Source organism: Bactrocera neohumeralis, chromosome 5 (assembly GCF_024586455.1).
Source record: "Bactrocera neohumeralis isolate Rockhampton chromosome 5, APGP_CSIRO_Bneo_wtdbg2-racon-allhic-juicebox.fasta_v2, whole genome shotgun sequence".
NCBI lineage: Eukaryota > Metazoa > Arthropoda > Insecta > Diptera > Tephritidae > Bactrocera > Bactrocera neohumeralis.
This window is the reverse complement of record NC_065922.1, coordinates 21,106,794-21,127,952: the sequence shown is the minus strand read 5'-3', so window position 1 is coordinate 21,127,952 and position 21,159 is coordinate 21,106,794. Positions and strand designations below refer to the sequence as shown.

Here is a 21,159-nt window from a genome sequence, read left to right as displayed (position 1 = left end):
TAAATATGTATGTGCTATTAAAAAATAAATATTTTTATTTTAAAGAAGAAAGTTGAATTACAAATATATAAGTTTATATAAAATTTTCAGAAATAAGCTACTTAAATTTACATCCTTACAACAATAAACACAACCAAATTATTTAATTCTATGTATTATGCATTGTGGTTTCTTCATACTTCTTCTTCTTTGTTGGCGTAGAGACAATTTACTCAGTTATAATCGAGTCTACTATTCCCGTAAACTCAGTATCTTCATACTAGTTTGAATTAAAAATTTACATTTAAATTGAATGCATTTGTACTCTAGTGTTCTATGGAATTGCTTACAAATACGTAAGAGATTTCAACTGTCGGCCAAAATCTCCTTTAGAATTACAGTAAAGAAAATTTTTGTTATTAGTATTGTTGTGAGTATAGTGTATTTGTTATTTGTTTCAGTTATTATATTCGTTGCTATTTGCAAGACATATTGAAAAGTATTTTAAGTAAAGAGAGACCTTATAATTTAAAGATAACGCAAATTTCACAACCATACATTTAGTTTTGCATTGCAGCAATGACTAGCATGGCGAATAGAATGTATTAAGAAATAGTAAATAATGAAATTTGGGTTAATATATTGTGTTGAGTGTTTTTCTATACTCAGCGAAAGTGCTATATTGTCATTTATGCAATAAAATTTGTTGAAAAAAAGTTTTTCATTTTTTTAAAAACCAAAAATAAATCGTTCTGCAATGACTAATACGATAGTTTAAATGTCTCTAGTAACCTTACGAAATTAAATCTTATTTTTGAGAAAAACATTTATCTTGACTTAAATGAAGATTCAGAATTTTTGAGACCAAAGAGAGGTTACTTACCTATTTGACTTTGACTTTACAAACAAATATTTATAAACACAAAAGATTCAGATTTTCAATTTTATTTTAATAAGTATAAATTTTAAGTCACTCCCAGAAAGCGAAATTTAAATTAGCATATAAATGTCTCAATCTATTTCGCTGTAACCTGGCTGCAAGGTGATTCGCTTATTATTTTTTGCATAAATATACTCATTAAGAATATGTATTACATAATATACGAATCTTTACGATATGATACAATATGATTCAATATGTTTTGTTAGCCAAGATTAAGACTGCCAATGTAGTTATGCCTTCAAGTGTATGTATTCTGTAAATAGAACCAAAACGTCAATGCCTGATTAGAAAAATAAAAATTGTCTTATACAATTCTCATTCCTACATTAACAATACATACATTAATTAGTTATTTGATATATTTCATTTAGTTCATTTAATCTGTATCAATCACCAAATAGGTTCCTTCATAGTTACAGATTTACAGTTGATTTTAGATACAATTTTTGAAAATTATTTGACAGAAATAGGAGGTCCAGGTTGGTGAACTTCTTCTATATTCTGTGTTTAACTTTATAAATAAAATAATTTATAATGTATTTTTAATTTGTCAATTTAAATGCTGATTTCAGAATGTGAGTCTCTCTAAGTACATAAAAGGAATTCGTTAAATAGTTTTATTTATGTTTGTGCCACTGACAAGAAAGTAATTACGTCCATTGACGCACATGCGAAACACATCCTTATGCAGGTGTCTATTTTTAAGTAAGATTTAATACCATTTTAATTAGATTTCCCGGTGTTCCACCCTTTTGTATGGTAAATATATTTGTGGACATACATATTAAATATCTACTTGTATGTATGTACATGTGCTTTATGGTGGTTTAAATATTGATTTGCTTTAATGTTCAATTCATATCAGGCAGAACTTGTTTTCTTGTCCAAAATTATTTTAGCTGCGTGGCACAAACCAAATTTCGAATATTTGCTTAGGACCACAACACTTTACCTAAAATAGTGGAATATCGAATATAGTTAAATTAATTTGGATGTAAAATTTAATTATTTTCAAATAAATAATGGTTGAATAAGCGAATACTTCTATCTTTCCATACAAAATCAATATTTGTTAAAAGCGGAAGAGTGCATATAAGTACTGAAAATAATCTACTTGAACATGCATAAAACCTCAACAACTACTGAAGTGTTTTCGAATTTTTTGTCTCGAGTGTTGTGCTCTATTTTCAACATCTTCCTAATTGAACATGCATATACATATCCGCAGATGGTCCTTTGTTTCTCTTCGGTGTCAGTTAGTGAGTATAATTTTATATAAATTAAAACACCTGGAATTTATTAATTACTGCAAATATCTGCTTAGTATACATAAGAAGTTTTAACGTTAACATTAACTCTTACATACCTTTAATAAATTACTTTTCCAACTATCTGTAATTTGAATCTGTATGTAAAAGTATACATTCATATTCCACGTGAAAGTTCGAAGCATTGTAAAGAAGGTGCGTCCTAAGGGATTTGCAATTTTCAATGAATATTGCCCATTCTGGCGCATGAGCAACATTTTCAGCTCTGCTTTCATTGCTCATTTGTATAATTCAAATCTGCATGCATTCATGGGAATATTGGACGGTGATGACTTAATGAGTTAGAAAAAGTTTTGAAATCAGTTGCAATTGCATGAGGCAGACAATCACGCCACGTATTAAGTTCCAGCAAAGCCAATTGATACAAACCCAATTAACAATTATAGAACTTTTAGGAAGAGCAACATAAAAAAAATTTTCTATTACCAGAAAAACTAATTCGCACTCTTATTGTATTTTTGCCTTCACGAAAGGTAAACTGAAACCCCCAAAAACTAGTTCGCAGCATAATTACCTGAGACTCACTCTACATAACAACAGCAATATTTTTATTAGCTGAAAGTATGCGTCTACTTTTAATAGTGAACCAAACAGGAAAAAGCCAATTGCATCAGAATCACAATCATCATAATAATTGACCAGACTACAGCGTTGGTTCCAAATTGGATTGAATATGCAATTTATGTGATAAGCACATCATATTGTGACAGATATTGTCAATAAATCACACCAAATGTTGTTCAACATCAAATTACTCTTCTGTGTATATATGTAGGTAGGTGAACGTATGATTGAAAGCTGTATTCTAATGACAGTGCAATATTGTTGGTGTTAGTTTCAAAATTGGTTTTTGTGGCTTTATCTGAGATTTCGTTTTTTTGTGAAAGTAGAGTTTCAATATGAAACCGCCATATGTATGTTATTATTAAAAATTCTCGCCTTGATGTAACTTGATGTACAACGAAGCGTCATAACGCTGCCGAACAGAAAAAGTTAACATTCTGAGACCGACTGTTGAAGCGAACACATCTTACTACATTTGTTATATACTACATAATTCTATAAGGAAATATTTAACTTTGGAATAAATAAATAAATGTTTTATAAATTTTGAAATTAAAAGAAGCTTAGAATAAAAAAAAAGAAAAAAAGAAACAGAAAAGAATCCTACATATATGTGTGGAATGTTTGTTACGCAGTAAATTGAATTTAATAATTCTTTCGCATATTTTCTTCCATATTTTATATTAAATTTTATTTCTTTCGACTTATTGTATGCTTGCTTCAGTTACACTTAACTCATAAAATGTCCGTCGTAAATAGCGTAAGCCTGAAAGCTGTAATGCTCTTAAACTCCGACGGTCTCAAAATAAATCCTTTAGGCCTAAAATTTATGATCAAAAAAAAGTAGCGAAACGTCTGAATAAAATAAAGAAAATAAAAATGTACGTTAGGAATTACAATAGATTGGAAAGTCGTCGGTGAAATCTTTAAGCTAAACAGTCTAGATTGTGATATACGTGTCTTGTTAAATTTTCTGTACTAGTAACTACTGCGTTCAAGATGCACTAAAGCAAGTTTCTTTAAAAAAATTAAAATTAAAACGATTCTCAATTCGCTATAACATTGTCCAAGTACACAACATGAGACTGCTTTTTAGCTCCTGGAACAACGATAAGGGTTGTGAAAACATTCCTTAAGTTCTAATGGCCGCTTGACAGCTAAGAGAGAAAATCAATTGAAAAACGCCTCTAAACTTGTAGTATATATTGATTCTGATCTGATGATAATGGCGAAATTAATTGAGCTTCGGCATAGAAAATAAACATAATATTAATAAAAGCTGCTATATAACATTTTCACATAGAATAAGTTCTTACCAAATTTTATCAACCGTATCAGTATCAGAAATCCAATCAGTCGTAGTAATCACACTTCAGTTAGCTGGAAAGAATCTATGAATTCAACGTTTCACGTGGTTGAGGGTTGACTATGCTGCACCAATCCGTTAAATTGATTGGCATTGTTCAGGGCTGGTATAAACGATGCTGCAAGAGTCCAAATAAACCATAGACATGACTATGGTTGGCTCTTTTTACCTCCGGCAGAAGTTTGGTTTGGTTGTTACATATTCTATTTAGCCGTATGAGTATATGGTACTTGCGAATTAAATTTCAATTCCGTTTTGCTTCTATAACCGATAATTGATACTTTTTGTAAATCTGTGTCGAGCCTTTTTCCATTCAAATTTTTTTCTGGGATTTAGCTGTCCGTTCTTTTTCCAATTTTTCACAGTTTATTTGCCACTTTGTGGTATTTCTTCGGGTCACTTGGCTGTGTTATTCCTTTTACACTTTGTTGCTTGTGAAAGGTTATTCATCTGTAAAATTTAGAAATTACAAAATTTGATTTATTTTTAAATTGATAGAAAAGGATGTAGGAAAGAAATTACTGAAATGAAAGTTTAATTTTTTTTCGTTTTGAAAATAAAATTACGAAAGATTGTTTTAGAAATACAGCTATATAAATACAAAATCAATATCAGATGGAAAGAGAAGGAGTACAGTCCAACATCTTTATTTTATACAGTTATACAATATAAAAACGTGGGTGTATGGTAGCTCCTGGAAGTTCTCACAAATTTTCAGTACACCTGTTACTCATATACCAATGGCTACTCAGATCGCATTATAACTAATTAATTAAAGCATATTTTATTTATCTTTTTTTTTGGAATTTTAATTAACTAAGAATGCATTAATGAAACAACATACAAATGTTGGTCTATAGCTTATTTGTTTCTGAAGCGTAGTACGAAGTGCATTCAAAATTAAACGCAACTATTTATGTTTATATGTGATGGTGGTATGTTATTTGCAACTAAAGGTATTATGCATCTTTACAGAATATAGTACATATTTAAACATACTTATATGAATTAAATACTACTTCTTACATGAACACCGTCTTGGCGTGGCCCTAAAGTAATTAATTCGTCAAGTAAATTTAGCATTCTGCTCAGCCTTAGACCTGCTCTCATGTATGCAATCAATTATTAGATTAGTTGATTTAGTGCATCACTTAATTCACTTAATTTGCTCAAATTCGAAAATTCCTAAGTGAGCACATTTAGTACTTGTAAACAAAGTGCCTTCACACATTCAGTGGTCACGTAATGGCTAAGAAATTTGGTAAAAATGTTAATTAACAGCAAGAGCTTGCAGTAGTAAATTTAAGAGAAATGCCCTAAAGTCATTCATTAAACCATTGAAGTTAATTGACACTTGATGGCAACAAGTTAACAGTCAAGTCAAGACATATTAAAGGGAAAGAAATAGCAAATAATTTGGAAAGCAAACATTTTTGGTGACAACCCTTTAAAGACAAAACATATTTATATGATATTTATAGTACATAAAAAAAGAAAGCATATACTTGTTTTATATACAGCAGTATTATGTAGAATTAATCTAAAATGAAAGAAACATAACCAATAACTATTGCAGATGATAATCACAGTTGAAAATTATACTAAAAATACTTTCATGTGATCAATGATTGAAGAGGCAATCAAGTTAAAATCAGCAACATTTTTAAGTCCAATTTTAAAAGATTAGTAGTTAAATGCGTTCTCGTTTATATTTATTTATGTTGAAACTTACTAGAAAACTTTCAGCTGAGTTTGGCATAGAACTGAAGATATTAGAAAAAAATGAGTTATACTTCATATTTCTATGGTGGTATTTGTTTTCCTTTGCCTTAAACTCTGAGACAGCTATTAACATTTAAATGTAGTGTATTTCTGTTTTTGACACTATCCCAATTTAGATTAATCGAATTTGACATTGAAAGAGTTTATGTCCATAACCCTTGTCGTGATTGAAACTTTGTATGCAAAACGTTTGTTATATAAGATGCTATGAATCCACTAAACTTTAAATAAATCTTTCAACTTGCTGTTTATTAAGTTGAATATTTTTTGAAATTCCTTGGTTGTTCAACAGCAATAGCAAGGTCTATACTTATCTATACACTCTATAAGGTACTTGGGCATATTATAAAGTAATTTTGTTGTCAATTTCTTGAAATGTTTTATACTGTTCTAGTATTCAATTGTCATGATGTGTTTATCATACGATATGTTAAAGACAACTCTTTTATTTATTGATTAAAGTCAGATGCAAGATTTTCCAGAAAGGCTACAGTTTCATGGACAATGGACATTCTCTTACATATGCTTTTTAAATGTAACCACGTTTGCAAAAATTTGTCATGCATGCACGTCAACACATGCTCTGTCAACATACCATTTTTTTCACTACATGCTTATCAACTCAATCACCTTTCACTTGACTCGTGTTGTCATTTTGCCGGAAGCTCATAATTTCTCTCTTCCTGCTTAAATTAATCATAAAAATAGTTGTGTGTATGCAGAATGGGGTTGTGCTATAATTTAACAACATACATCTGCGCCATAAACATAAAATTGTAGTATATACATATGTAATCAGAGTGACATTTTTGTAATGCACTTGCGGGAATTTTGATGCAATTAAAATATGTCAAAATATTGCGTCACCTCAAGGAAATTTCTCTTTATATACGCAGCACATGGACTCTTTAGTATAGTGGTAAGAACTTAAGCACAAGTTGAACGAATCCTTAGATACGGCAAATACCTGCATACCTGCTAACGGGTACTACATTATCCCTTCCAAAACTACCGTCTCAATTTTATGCAACTTTTGAGGTTACAATCGCATTATAAAATTAGTGAAATTAGATTATGTGAATAAATGAGTGGTATTGGTATAGATTTTTTTCACATCTTTTAGTTAATTTACAGATGCCATAAAAAGTAGAAAAAGTTTGTCATTTTCTGAAAGGCCTTAAACACTTGCTGTTACTGACTTGTATATATTTAAATACCATTCATTTCATATACTCAAAGAACAGCTCTTATAGTCTACTTTCCCTGCCAGTTATGCCAAGGCTGAGAAGTTAGCTCTGCTCTGCTTTTCCAAGCCTCTCATTTGGCCTTTTTTCACACTTCAAACACTTGCAAAATTTGTTCAAAAGAATTTCATTTTTACTTGTGTGAAAAAGAGAGCGAAAAAGATTTTTGATTTTTTGCTATTTCATGGCTCTGCAAAAGTTAAGGAAAGTTATGAAATGGTGACGAGTCAAATACTTTAAATGAATGAATACCCTTTACATGATTTTTTTTTCATATGAAAAGGTTGGCATACACACATCTTATGACATGACTTAGGACAATATTCAATGATTTTTTATAAATATTGCGTACACTGTGTAAACATAAATTATATGTTGGTTGCTGCAATTTAAGCGAATCGTGTTTCTCGGATGCTCCTTGAAGGTTAATATGTAGTTATGTATGTTAAGGAATATAAAAAGTAAGCGTATTCACTTGAGCGGCAACTTCATTTAAAGTTATAGTTTTGTCTGAATTTATACAATACGAGTATTTATGTATTTATGAAGCGAAGAAATCCCTCAGACAGCATGCTTGATTTCTCGTTAGTATGTATTTTATAATTCTTGCGCTAAAGTTTAAATTTTTCATTTTATGTTAGATCCTTCGTGGAAGAACGCAAAAATTTTGCATCAGTATTCCACTGGGTATATAAATGAAGTCAAATAAGCAAACATTTATTTCGGCTGCGTCGAAGCTATCATAGAATACCCTTCACAGGTTCAATTTTTCTTTACAAGAATTAGATTTTGATCGGCGAGTTTGTATGGCCGTTTAACGCTAAAATTATTTATTAAAAATATATTCAGAAAATATACATTTACGAATGTCTAAGTCATAAATTTATTTCTATCTTATGACCAAGAAGAGAGTAAATAGAGCTCATACAGACATATGTATATACGTTTGTCGTTTATATCTATTTACCAAATAGGATGCCTTCTCTATTTTGATTGGTTTTCCTTATTTATTGAATCAGTTTCATATTTCAACTGTGATTTAAAGAGACCGAGGCAATGGCAATGGTAGATGTATGTAAATAAATTGATGTATTATTTATTTTCAACCTGAGTTTGTGATATCAGACACGAGCGGTAAATGCCACTTTAGAAAAAATATGTCTTAGGTGGAATGTTCAAGTTTATTTTATTGATCTTATGCATCCTTGTCACAAATGGGAAACGAAATACTATTATTTAAGCGATGTGACATTTTATAAATGACGGTGAATTATGTTACGTATGCAATTATTTTTAAAATATTGTTAAAGTAATTGTACTATATTATCTTTCAACAGGAATACTTGATATAAATGTATATTTTTCCGTAAATAAAAGGAAAAAATAAGTTTCTATAATCAAAAATAGGTATACTATAATAAGCATTATAATATTTATATGCTAACATAAAAAGTAAAGGCCGTTTACATTCTCGGTCTCATCTCTTGTCAATGAGTTCAAAGGTAATCATTGGTTTTAGTAATCATGTTTTTTTAGTCAGAAGCCATTTTTTTACTTTTTACAACTCATATAGTGAATCCGTCACTTTAGAGTTGGGTAAGCAATTACCATTCTTAAGATCTTCTAATTCCGCTGTTCTAAATTCAAAAAACTGCCTTTAATAGCTTGCAAAAACTGTAAATTATAGACTATGACCATTCTTTATATAAGCAAATACACCAATTTCATAAACAAATTCGTCATAAAATCTATAGTCTATATACATCAGGTACTATTATCAAACATATATTGAACATATTCACATTATCGATTCCCGGAAGCTGTTATTCATTCTACTATTTACTTGCATTCAATTAATGTATAGGCATTTACCAGCCTGAAAATTGTGAGGATTACGAACATACAGCTATACGATAAATGCATACATACATAAATAATATCCTTATTTGCATGAGGAATTCTGATCACTCACAGCTGAACGATTGTTAGCAGTCGGGTACAAATAATTTCTTTATTAAGATTACAATCGTTTTCGACCAAAACTAACGTCTATGAGGATTAAAGATTATTCTGCTTCGCCTCACTACTGGCAGATAAGATACAGATTATTTACAGATTTTGTGTGAAGTGTGCAATCAGCATGAAAATATTCCGAGCAATATGCGAATAATGTAAGGAAGCTACCAGTAAGCACAATTCGAACAAATAAATATATTTATCTACAGCTGTTGACAGCTTATTGGAAACACTATATAGTTTGAAGTAAATGATGTTATTTCCCAATAAAGGACTTATTTTTACTGCTTTTTCACTCATTTTATTAAAACTTTCGTTAAACTTAAACTCTGATAGTAAAAATTTTAATTAAAAACAATTTTTTTTTTTTTAAGATTTTAACGAAAATGTGTAGAATAAACGATTTGAGGGCGACAGCTAATTAGAAATGAAAATATTTTATAAAACTTTTATTAAAAAAGATTGCTTACTTTCAGGTAGTATTTTGTTACTTAACACTTTTACTTTAATACTGATTCACATCGATTGCGAACTGACGTTAAAGACTCTGACAGCGCACCACTAGTGTTTTGTGATATTTTTGGCACCTACAGCTTTTTTTGACATCAACCCAGATGTGTTCTCTTCAGGCCATTCCAAAACATTTATGGAAATTTCAACGAAAAAAGTTTCTCGTATGCTTTGGATTGTTATTTTGTTGGAATTTTCATATAGGCAGGCAAATTCCTTCTTAGTCCATGGCAGAATGACATTTTTTAGAATGTCGACGTATTTCTCCTTTTTTAAAATTACATCAATCGTATGGAGCGGACCTACACCATTCCAGGAAAAAAATTCCCACACCATGATTGATCCTCCACCATGCTTCACTACGCGTGAAACATAGCGAGGATCAAATTCTTGATAGATTGGTCGGCGAACATCGGCATCGGTCCAAACAACATTCTGTCATTGATTGTTGTCCAAATTCAACAAGAGTTGTAAAAGTCTACGCGTTGTTTACTTTGAATTTTAGTCAGAAATGGTTTCCTGCGTGCTGCCCAAATGCCATGAAGTCCAAATCCGACCAAACGCCGGGAAATTGGTTTCTTGGATATTTGGACATTATATTCGTCTTCAGTTTTATCTCATCGATCGATGGTACTTAGTAATTCAGCGGTCTATATCTGTTGAAGTTTTCGGGTTTTTTATTTGTGTGCAACATTGGAAATAGTTTTAAAATTCTGTCTATGCTTAAGGTCATTAAAAAGTCTTCTCAGACTGACGAAAGTCAAAAATGTAAGCTTTTTCTCATTAAAAAACTTGAATAATACATTTTAATACCAGAACATTTAATCATTATACTCATCAGCACCTTTTAAAAAGGGGAGCGTGTCTATTTAGCTGTCAACAGCTGTAAATGCTTTTATGTTTTGCTTCTGTGGTATCTGTGCTGTCTCTCCTTAAGTAAGTTAAGTGTACTCAAAGAATATTTTTGCAACAGGACATCGAATGATTGAAGTAGCCAATTGAATAATAATACTTATTTGCAAAGAAGAATTTTCCAGAAAGAATATTATATTTTTCCCATTTTTTGGATTGTGAGTTAAAGTGTGTATGAATTTACAGAGAATTTCTTCTTTTTAAAATTCTTCGAAAATATCTAATATTTTTCAATCCGCTCTAACTATGTATTATGTTAGGTATTCTTATAGGTTTAGAATATAAAATATTTCAATATTTCTTTTGGCATAAATATAATATATTAATCTATATTTTATTTTTTGTTTTCTTTTAGGTCCTCAAATATTTGCACCTTTTACCCTGGGAACCCAACAAAACAAAAATAAAGCTGTACCCAGGCCAACAGGCAGAGATACGCAACAGGAATGGAACAGCCATAACTTTATCGTTAAAGTATGATGAGAGATAACGATCATGTGGCATCCGGAACTAATCCAAAAGCCATTAACATTCCAATTTCTCTTATATTAAAATAAATACATATTTATATATTATTAACAAAACAAATGAAATATTGAACACAAATATATAAAGTAATTAACCTTAATAAAAATAAAATGGAAGAATTATTTTTGCTAAATAAGTAAGTAAGATAAAAGGAGAGTTCTGTTAACGACTAAAAAATATTGAAATAAATAAACCCAAACACTAAAAAATTGTTTCATTTAAAATCGTTTGAGTAGTGGTAAGGTTTTTTACATTTATAGACATATTATAATATAAATATTATTATAAATATTAAAATATTAATTTCTGGCACTAAATTCCCAATATTTGGAAATAAAAGCGAAACCTCAGCAGCATTTTTCTAATAATATGAAAAATTTTTATCTGGTCACCCCAGTCACGCGGCGGTGCACTCTCGCTGAAGCACAAATGGTCGATTTCTACCAGGCACGCAAAGCTGACCAGTAGGTAGCCGCCGCGAAGAAATTAATTTTCCTGTAGCCTACCAAAAAGGCGCAGGTGACATGAAACTGCTTTAGCGACAGGCGCAGGATAGCCGGAAGTAAAAACTGCGGGCGCATTTAGAAGAATAACTTCGTTAAAATAGAACTGATTTTGTGCACGTGGCCGGTAAATAAAGGAACAAGTCTGCAGCTTTACAGCAAACTATTTATCACTATTAACAAACTGCAAATAGAGGAAATATTTTGAAATAAAAAAGGATATATCAACTTTTTGGTAATAGTTAGTAACTTTACATGTTTAAAGCAAGATGAAATGACGTTCGTCTTTCTAATCTCTTAAGATAAGCTCTACATGTGTTTACTGTCGCATAGCAACACTACAAGTTCCCTAAATTTAGTTAAAATGTATGCTTTTTGCTTCACTTACTTATCGTTAAACTATCACGCTTGTATGCATTGTGAAAGTAAGTGCTGCACACTTATTCCTTCCTGACCTATTTATCTTTTAACTGACACCAAAATCTTTGAAATCAGTAAATGTTTTCAAAAGTTATACCGAATAAATTAATGGCACTGCTATATCCACCAACGACTGGAGTTGCATCTGCGCCTGAAGGATATGCATTAGCAAAGTATTCTGATGAGTGGAAGTTTTACCCGAAATCGAAGAAGCAGATGAAGGTGACCAGAAGTGATTTGTTTTTATTTCATGATGTCTTAACATCTTTTTTCTTATAGGTGTGAAATGTATAGGATATATGTAGGTACATATGTTTGAACGTATTTACACACAAGTTGCTCTTATTCAAGCAAACTACATATTTGCAATTCATTTAATTTACCAATAATATATTTTTAGCACAATATACATATTATTGTTTTGTGGTGACCTTATTCTTGCAGGAGCGCAAGTTCGAAATTACACGTCTCAATGTTCTCACTTGCTCACCTCAGCATGCAAAAAACCAACCGCACACGATTTGATAAACAGCGAAGGCTGCCGTTATTCGTGTCACTCAAATGTAAACAAATTGTGGAGACGAGCAAGAGTTAGTGCATTCGCTGCTGTGTAAGAGAAAATTGTTATTATGTGAAAATAATTCTTAAAAATAGATATTGTGTAAACTAAAATAGTGCGAAACATTTGCAAAAATATAAGCTTGAGAAAACATAAAAATAATTATTAATTAATTAATATTATGGAAATTTGACATGCATAAAAGTAAAAAAACAATGAGTAGAAAATTGTGTTGTGAAATAGAATAAAATTACTTATATGTAAGTGAAGTTCAAGTTAAAATATTTTAAAATTTTAAATGCAGTGTAAGTGTATGGAAAATGTTAAAAATAGAACTGAAACGTGAAAAGGCTTGTAAAACCCCAACAAGCATATTTACCAAAGGTAAGTAAAGGAAAACCATTATGTGTATTTGCAAGTAAAATTGCAGTACAAATAATATATCAAAATATTTTGTTCTGAATGACTTATCGGTGAAATAATGTCAAATCTTTTTTATAACAATAATTATATTATTCTATAATGCCTGAAATGTCTCTAGCGTTGCTGATGTTAATATTTTTGCGCCCAGGTGTAAGTGCTAAACTCATAGTCTTAAAATTATTTACAGAAATCGTCAACAAAATAGATTTCGATCTACAGAACGTAGTTGTAGGGGTCTCTAATTTAGCGCCTTTTACAGTCACGGTCATAGACAAAAATGCTTGATTGTAGAGAGTTCTTCAGTTTCTTCGTCCAACTAATTCTTATTTTAAGGATACAGAAAGTTTAGCCCTATGCAGTATCAGAAAGTTTATCATGGATATAATAAAAAAGCTTTGTACTTCAAATTTCTTTTAGAGATTTTGAAGTAAGCAATAATTTTATGAAGGATATTGAAATGTTGTCCGACAAAGTTTTGTGGTGTTGTTGAGACTAGTTTGCCTTGCAGCTGACAAGAAATATCGCTTATATGTATGATGATTAACTTTGAATTTAGCTACGGGTTAAATAATTCGACAGCTTAAAAATGTATTTAGTTTATTTATCTTATGCTGCTCTTTCTTCTTTAAGTATTTTGATATGGAAATTAAAACACGATTAACTACCTTAATCGTGCGAGAGTCCTAAGGCTAAGGAAATAGTGAAACAGTGAGGACTCGGTGGTGCTTGCTAAGATTATTCTGATACGAAAATCGTAAGCCATTTATTTATTGCAATGATAGATTTGTATGTATATAAATATTTCAAAGTTACCAAGTACAAATATGAATGTATTGAACAGAAATATTCAAATTTATTTCCTATTCAATTCGATAGTACAAATTTCATTTACGTTTGTGGTTACATCAATATTCAAAATGGCATTTTATTCTTAACCGCTATACGATGAACGGTAGAATAATTTTTGACTGAACCTATCATGGTCAATTTACGCCAAAATGTATTAATTAATGTACATAAGTACATGTATCTGTATGAGTTCGTCGAACAATTGTAAATTTATTTGCAACTTCTCAACATAGCAGTTATGGTGTTGCTGAACGGTAATCAATAGAGCATAACGAGGTAACGTTTAAAATAAATATTAATTACAAATATACTTGTATTTATCAAAATGCTTTATTAGACACTGATATGAGCTCTACAAAGAAATAAATTAAAACCACAAAATAAATAAAATAAATTGATTGCAAATAAATACACAAAAAATAGCAGAAAATAGTATAAATATTATTTACAACGACAAATTCATGAGAACGATATCGTTTTGTGTATCCAAACATAAATAATACTTCGCAATTGACCAGAAATATTTTTACTCACTTTAAATCAATCACAAATCTTGAATGACGGTATGTTATTTGATATTTAGAAGAAAACTCAATTTTTATAGTTTGTTAACTATTGAACCAAACAATTTTATACAGAAATAAACTAAATTCTTCAGATTTAGTAAATCTAAATTTATCAACTGCAAGAAATCAACCAAGTTATGTTTTCCAACTCATGTCTATAAATAAACGTATTTACTTAGGAACAGTATTAATATTTTTACATTAGCAATCGTGCGCTAGGTAAACTGCAAAAAAATAGGACAAATACATAACAGACGGTCCGGAAACTAAAAACCCACGCACAGTATGTTTGTTTATAAAATATATATGTATGTTTTTATTGCAAAATATAAATATTTGCAGACATATGTACCAACAGGATATTCTTATTATGCAAGCATTATAAATATGCCCCGTAAGAAAAAAATATAAAACCATATTATAAAAATATTTTCGAGCAACTTTTTTCAAAGGGATATCATTTGTTGATTATGTTTCATGTTCGTTAAGAAGTTTTAGTTACTGCAAACGATTTCTGGAAATTTAGTTGTAATACAACAACAAAGTTTTTCCTTAGGGAATGCTACTTAAGCATATAAAATGAAAAATTGGTTTAAGGGAAAACTTTCACAAATATTAATTAGAGCACAGAAGAATAAAAATGCGAATCTTAATGCTCAGGAGATCTATTAATTGGTCCTGTGGAGCCTGTAGGGGTGTTTGTTGCTCACTGATGGCATATTCAATAAGAGTGTGCTGATGAAGCTAAAGTAATTTATGAAAGCTAAAGCAGAGGTGTTTCTTCTGTATCATTATCAATATACCTGTGGCTATTTGAAACATATTATTAACGACCACCGATCAGCCTAAGCAGTTTTGAGGAGCTGATGCCAGAGATTTGTAGATAAGGCTCTAGAGTTCGCAGAAAATAAAACCTTACATTTGTAGCAGATACCTTTTGGACCTCCTCACATAAGTTGTTTCCTTTAGAAAATTATTAATGACTTTCAACAGTTTTAATTAAAGAAATATTTCATATACGATCTCCTTTGAGTGCTGGCAGAAATGCAATACATACCAGACTTGCGGCAAAATAGGAACCAGAGCAATGCACAATTCAACCACTCGCATATCCTTTTCATTCAAAATTTTCAAGTGCGTCATATGCGGTACGCATATGATCTATAGATTGATTTCATTCCACTTTATACTTTTCAGCCTTTTCATTAGTGAAAAGTTTAATTGAAGCAATATTACAGAAATATTCATATTTATTATGAGCAACTGTTGAGAGTTTCTTATTTAAGTATTCTTTGCAGCCACTTGCTACACCTAGTCACTACTGAAATGCATATATTTGTAGGCATTTGTGCAATACATGTTTTGTTTTTTTTTTTTCTTTCTGTATTGCAATATCTTGCTTCTTTTCAGTTCTTTGTTGTGCTGCGCTCATTTGCGGCTTAGTCTTTTATCAATTGAGTCGTCATCTGGTTTATTTCATCTTATTACTATAATTGGTACACATGTGTATGAAAAATTAGTATGTGTGTATTAAAGGAGTGCGAAGTAATGAAGATTGAGTATTCGAATATCACAAGATATGCTTATAGTAGTTATCGTAGGTGCAACTAGTATGAAATTGAATGAAAATGTAAGGGAAAATTAAAGACAAGATAATAGTTCCGATTAAGGTCTCATTAATTACCCGTTCTCTGTAATCCAGACGCAATAGAAAATAAGGAGATATTGTTAGATGATACCTTACAACGAACATTGTCTTGTAAGGGCTTAATATTTTAGAGATTTCTTTCCACACCGACTTATCCCATGCATGTGAACTTCTACTCGCCAAACCAGTTATTAACTGACTGTAAACTATACTCTAAACAATTTTTCTCAAGTCAAAAATATATTACTTTTTAAAATTATTCGGTACTTACATTTACTGGTAGCCAAAATATTGCAAGCGCTTACACAACAACCATCCACATCTCACGTTGTTCATAGACCTTCCTATAAAGATGAAGAGAAGAAAATATATAATTAATATGAATAGAAGACTAAGTTTTGGGATCTACAGGACTATGAAAGAGCACCGAATTTATTTATTCTATGTACTAATTACCGGTGTTGTCGGATGTTATTAAAAGCTGGTCTGGAGACTGTAAAGCATTTGGGAGAAGACTACTTAAAATCAAGGTGACTGTAGACTGGAGTCATTGTAGTTGGGTATAAGACATATCTGTGCTTTAAAATACAAAATTTTAAACGTTCACATGTTCAAAAACCACCTACAAAATTTCTATTCTAAACGTCGTTATATGTTTCCTTTTTATTTTGATCTTTATTGTAATTATTTGCACAAATTCACTTTTGATGTTTTATAATGTTTTCATTCCGTTAACTATTGCTTTTTCATCAATTCAATTCCTTTCCTGTAATCCTTTGTGCTGAATATCGCTTCTTTTTTATTTTTTTTTTTTTTACTAGGTATACATCTGTTTCTTCATTGTTTTGATTACAATTATTTTTTTGTTGTTTCTTTTTCTTCAGTTTATTTGTGCTTTTTTCTTGTACAATCTGATTTTTCTTTGGGCGCCTTTTAAGTTCACGAACTTGTCAGTCATCTTTAGGTGGATGTCCTCAAAATACTTCCGAAAGCTTTCAAATTTTTTTTTTTGTTAAAAACTGACGTATACCATTTTTGATGTCTATCAACATAAGTGCTACTAAAAAGCCTGTCTTAAATTAATTATAACAATGTCTCAGTTTGTAAAAGAGTTGCCATTACCAACGCTGATTCAAAGTTGCCATTTTTTAGTAACTACGAATATTAGGGATTTGGAAAATGGAACATAGACCAACAAATTATTCGTTCAGTTCAAGCAGAGCATATAAACTCAACAGAGCGCTTGATTTCAATAATGCTCTAATTAAATTTTCCGTTGTAAGCATGCGTACAGCATATTATCGCGGATTTCTTATAACGTTTGGATTGAAGGAATTAATGGAAGCTTGTATATATCATATACGCTCAATGTACATGTTGTACGAATGAGTTGCTATGCAACTTAATTCAATGCGTAGGCACGTTTCACATGGTTTTCAGTCCATCGCGGAAATTCTCTCACGAGGGAGTAAATGAATGAATATCTTTAACACTCGTTTGATTATCTTGATTGCTGAAGGCGCGCTCTTCCGTAGACCTGAAAATATGGAAAAAATAGTTTTCTATAAAACATCGCATATATATGTATACACATATAGTATATTATATTATACATATATGCACGATTGTTCGCTGTAAATTCTTGGAAGCAATTACTCATTACTTTATGTGCTTATTTTGTAAACTGATGACAAACATTTTATCGTACAAAAGCTGTGAAGATTACGTCGACACAGAGATGTATATATAAATTATAGGCTGTTGTTCTAGTTAATCGCTAGCCACTTTTATTGCCATTTGCAAGCACCTTTATTGGTTAACAACAAACTGTTGGGTAATTAACACAGCATTCAAACACTCTGACAAATCTGACGTAATCCGCTTTAATCTAATGAAAAAAACATAATTGGAACAGTGTTAAATTTAGCTGACATGCCCAGCAGTTCAGAAGAGCTATCGGACTTTGAGCAAACGATAGATAAAACACAGTCACAGCTCAGTTAATATTCCAATTAAAGCATCATCCAACCATCTTAAATCTATTGATATATAAACTTGTATTAACAGATTTTTCAATATATTTATTTGGGGTAACTTAAAAAAGTCGCTTGATCAAATATAGAGGATAAAGGTTAAGTAAGTGGAGTGGAAATGAAAAACAAGAAAAGAAAAAAATTCGCCCTACATGGAATGCAAACTAGTTCGAGTCGTACGGGTTTCTTAACCCAACACAAAAGCATTGTTGGACAAACCGGTTCTGCCTTTTCTTATGGAAAAATCTTCATGTTTTGGAGCTCATAGCCGTTATTCCTTTTAGTGATTTATTATCTCATCGCGGAAGTCTCCACCTTCGAATCACATTCAAATACTCGCTTATCGTAAGTCTCAATCTAGATATTGGGGTCCGGATCGGTCTAAAATTCTTCTGATTATGCATCATCTATAGCTTGTATTAATCTTACAGTTATTTTTTTCCAATCCGATTCAAAAGCAACCATGGTAAATTGACTGCTACGCGCTACTCTTAGAGTTCTCTCCATCGACAAACCTTCGTTGTAAATTGTCATACCTGTTTCATTTCACGACTTTCTGCTTAGCGTTTGTTTTTTTTTACTTTTTTTTATTTTTATGTAAAATTTATTGTTTCACAATGCTCTTGCAATTCACCAAAAACAACAGGAAAACATACAGGTGTATTTACGCGCTGCCTCCTTCTCGTCTGTTTGGCAACTCGCAGCCAATATGGATGCAAGTGCCACGCCATTTGGATTTCTGCTGTACTCGTTTGATGTAGTAAGTACTCAATGGAGTGGAGTTTCGTTTTCCAATTCATTGAATTTGATATTGTCGTTTCATTTTCGAACTCGAAATGCTGACGATTGCTGGCTAGATTTATTCAACTTATTTTCGACTTCTTTTGGAATGTTATGTCTGAATTTATTTGTTTGTCCTTAAGGGGGTATTCTGGTCTAGAAATTTAAAAAAATCGAAATTTTTTTTTTATATTTTCAAAGTTTAACTATTCAAGAATATGTGTACAAGAGGATTTTTCAAAATTCAAATTATTTTCGGAGATACAGGCATTTTTCTTACCCGGCATCCAAACTGGTTCGGCCGGAACTAATCGAACAAAAGACTTTACGCGAAACTTTAAACGCGTTTTTCTCAAAACTGACTTTTTCGGAACGATACCCACGATTTCTCAGGTTCTACTTGACCGATTTACTTGAAATTTTTATAGAGTCTTCTTTATAGGCTTGTCTATGGTATGGAACTAGCCCCATCCCCAAATTTTTATTTTTAATATTTTTATATAAAGTGATCAAAAAAAAACTTTTTTTTCAGGCAATCGTAATTTATGAAAAAAAAATTTTCCCACTTTTCCGTAGTTCCGGCCATTCCGACATTATTCTAGATTAATAATCTTTTTTTTTTTTGGTTTCAGATAACTAGGAGGGTTGAAATCATGGGTATGGTCACGTGGAAATTTTTAGAGACCCCCCTTTTCGTCAGCTCATAATTTTTGAAATTTTTTACTTTTTTAGTTTTTAATTTTTTTCTGTACTCTTCTAAAATTAGCAAATAACTAATAAAAAATGGATACTAAAAATATTAATTGCCTTTTTTTACGACACTTTAAAAATTACCTGAAATTCATGCTTCTAGACCAGAATACCCCCTTAAAAGCTGTCCTTTTTACTCATATTTTGAAATTCCATATGTGCGTTCAAAGAAAGCTTACTGAGCTTATTTTACAGTTTTTTCAAATTAATCTATGCTATTCTCGATTAGAAAAAAAAGTAAAATTGAGTTCGTATTCTATGCTAAGCTACCTCTTTAAATAAAATTTTATATTTTTTTTATTATTTTTTAATTATTTTACTTTCTTATTAGTTTCTATATAATTAGAATAAGTTACATGAATATTTAAAGTTTTTTTCAATCACCTAGAGTCATAAGAAATTTCGAAAACATAAAATTTCAACGGCCTTAACCTCGCTCTCGAATCAGTGCTTGATGTTGGAGTGCCTTGTCAATGATTTTTTATCCTTTTATCTATGTATGACCCTCTCTAAGAGTGTTACTCGATTGCGTTAATCGATTAAGCACTCTACTTGTTTTTTTTTTTTTTTTTTTTTTGTCTGGATTTAAACTCACTTATTCGTTTTTGAACGCTTACAATCAGTAAGCCCGATTGTTCATTAAATTCGATTAAATAATTAATTTGAACTCGACCAATAGAGTAACGGTAATAAAAGGTGGTGGCGGTTGAGTGGGCACAACGGTAATTGCGAAGCGTTACGTTATCACTGATTAATGGTTATTCAAATAAATGTCAATATTGAAAATAGTCACGCGTAAATCTGTTACGGTTATTTGCTGAGCACTTAAGCAGAGCGACGATAAATCAAACATACATAACACTATTTTTGCTTTCTCCCTGCTTAAAATTGAACATCTGTGGAAGAAAGGCTAAATAGATTAAATTTAGGCTGAAACCATGAAATGGAAGTTAGAGCTTTTTATCCTAATAACATAATATGCGATCCCTGGTACAACTTTAACTCTAACGCCAGTAAATTATACTTTATGTCCTTCATTTCACTGTATACTTAGCCTCAGAAGTCATAATAGTTTTTGTCCAACTTATTCTGTTGTCTGTATGTATAATGCTCGTCAACTATTGATATGCGCACCCACACAATTTTTATTTTACCGCAGTTTTCCCACATACTGTGGCTTCCATAATATTCAAATAATGTCTTGATATTTCTGGGCAGTAACCGAACTTTGCACCTGAATTTCAATTAATATTTCGACTACCAGAGTGTTGATAATCTTTTGATAAATAATGGCAAACCTTCAAGCCTACTTGTAGCATCGAACAATTTCTAATGGCCTTCAAAAGCTGGTTTAATATAATTTGCTGATTTTTTTAGTTTGGTGAACTAGTGGGATAAGTCATGCAACTGATTTTGTATCGTTTCAAAACTTCTCATACCATATAGTATTTCTTTT

The 21,159-nt window shown here is 30.9% G+C and overlaps 1 long non-coding RNA gene across 1 annotated transcript; it reads right to left on the bottom strand.

The window, feature by feature from the left end:
- Positions 1 to 908: 908 nt before the first annotated feature.
- On the bottom strand, positions 909 to 18,571 carry LOC126759728 (uncharacterized). The gene is made up of 4 exons (XR_007667063.1): positions 16,597 to 18,571; positions 16,412 to 16,484; positions 4,131 to 4,630; positions 909 to 1,175 (listed from the first exon to the last, which is right to left on the bottom strand). It is a non-coding gene; the product is annotated as an uncharacterized LOC126759728 (long non-coding RNA).
- Positions 18,572 to 21,159: the final 2,588 nt, after the last annotated feature.